The sequence below is a fragment of the Anolis sagrei genome, chromosome X (genome assembly GCF_037176765.1).
Source record: "Anolis sagrei isolate rAnoSag1 chromosome X, rAnoSag1.mat, whole genome shotgun sequence".
NCBI classification, from domain to species: Eukaryota; Metazoa; Chordata; class Lepidosauria; order Squamata; family Dactyloidae; genus Anolis; species Anolis sagrei.
The window spans coordinates 99,341,320-99,343,499 of NC_090034.1; positions in this window are offsets into that span (position 1 = coordinate 99,341,320).

Sequence of the window (2,180 nt, forward strand, 5' to 3'; positions counted from 1 at the left end):
TAAAATCTAACACAATTTAAAAACAATTTAAAACAATTTAAAAACAGCAATATCAATATATGTGACTTATATTAATTGTATTGTTTTTTGTTTATTGATGTGTTGTCGGGCTTGGTCTCATGTAAGCCGCTCTGAGTCCCTTGGGGAGATGGTAAAGGTAAAGGTAAAGGTTGTCCCCTAACATTAAGTCCAGTCATGTCTGACTCTGGGGTGTGGTGCTCATCTCCATTTCTAAGCCGAAAAGCCGGCGTTGTCCATAGACACCTTCAAGGTCATGTGGCCAGCATGACTGCATGGAGCGCCATTACCTTCCCACCGGAGCGGTACCTATTGATCTACTCACATTTGCATGTTTTCGAACTGCTAGGTTGGCAGAAGCTAGGGCTGAAAGCGGAAGCTCACGCCACTCCCTGGAATCGAACCTGCGACCTTTTGGTCAACAAGCTCAGCAGCTCAGTGCTTTAACCCATTGCGTCTCCGGGGAGATGGTGGTGGGGTATAAATAAAGTTATTATTATTATTATTATTATTATTATTATTATTATTATTAACAAGTTTTCTGAAGCCGTCACGGAAGAAGTCGACACTCTGTTTCCACAACAAGCATCTCACCGTTCTCTCAACATCTTCATCAGATGATGATGTCCCCGCAGATCTTCTTTCACTATCGGGAATAGATGGAAGTCAGACAGTGCTAAATCTGGACTGCATGGAGGATGCCTCTGGTTGCTTCTGACCACCTGCTGCAATGCAACCAGAGCCCTGCCACATGCACAATGGAGGACTTCTTTGCGGCAACACCAGAGGCACTCCAAGTGGCCAGATACTGGTCAAAGGACATTTAATCAACTACCAAGCTTGCAAACTTTGTGTTTTGTCTGTCTGTTTGTTTGTTTTGTAAAAAATGTAATAGAAATGTCTGGTTGCTCCTGACACGATAAATAAAAAAAATGGAGGATTCCATATGGTGGTGAAATCCAGTCTCTGAAGTTTCAAGTCTGTGCATTTTTATTTCAGGCGTCAGCATCCTGGGTAGCCATCGTGCACAGATCTTCCAATAGCCAAGCAAAGCACTAATGTGACCCACATGCTCTTGTGAAATGCCGATTATGCTTGAAATTTCTCTCTGAGTGATACGACGATCGTCCTGAATCAATCTGTCAACCTTTTGCTTGTGAAACTCGGTGGTTGCTGTCACAGGACGTCCAACTCTTTGTTTGTCACGCAAGTCAGATGTTCTCACCTCAACATCTTTAAACTTACTCGCTCAAGGACGCACAGTACTCACATCAACACACTCACCATAAACAGCTTGAATCTCCTTTGGGGTGACACCTTCTTCTGTTAAGAATTCAATGACTGCACGTTGCTTAAGTCGCATTGACAAACCATCTACGCAGGGTTTCATACTTCGCACTGTAACAACACAACCGTCCAGCCAAAATGGTACTGTAGAGCAGAGTCTACTGTAGAGGAGAGTCTACTGAACAAGCCAGTACCTACTTAGGTGATCCCTCGTTGGCCGAGTAGGATAGTCTTACAGAATCAGTATTCTGGTGGGTTCGTAGGTGACTGTGGAGCCCTATTCTTGATCTGCATCTTCTCCCACAGTGAGGGCATTGGTCTCCAGGTGGAAGGCGGTCTCGGTTGGGGTTGGCTTGATGCACCTTCCTCTTGGCACATTTCTCTCTTTCACCCTCCATTTGTGCCTCTTCAAATTCTGCAGCACTGCTGGTCACAGCTGACCTCCAGTTGGAGCACTCAAGGACTAGGGCTTCCCAGTTCTCAGTGTCTATGCCAAAGTTTTTAAGGTTGGCTTTGAGCCCATCTTTCAATCTCTTTTCCTGCCCACCAACATTCCGTTTTCCATTCTTGAGTTCGGAGTAGAGCAACTGCTTTGGGAGACGGTGGTCCAGCATCAGGACAACGTGGCCGGTCCAGTGGAGTTGATGGCAGAGGACCATCACTTCAATGCCGGTGGTCTTTGCTTCTTCCAGTACGCTGACGTTTGTCTGCTTGTCTTCCCAAGAGATTTGCAGGATTTTCCAGAGGCAGCGCTGATGGAATAGTTCCAGGAATTGCATGTGATGTCTGTAGACAGTCCACGTTTTGCAGGCATATAGCAGGGTTGGGAGGACAATAGCTTTATAAACAAGCACCTTAGCCTCCCTATGAATGTC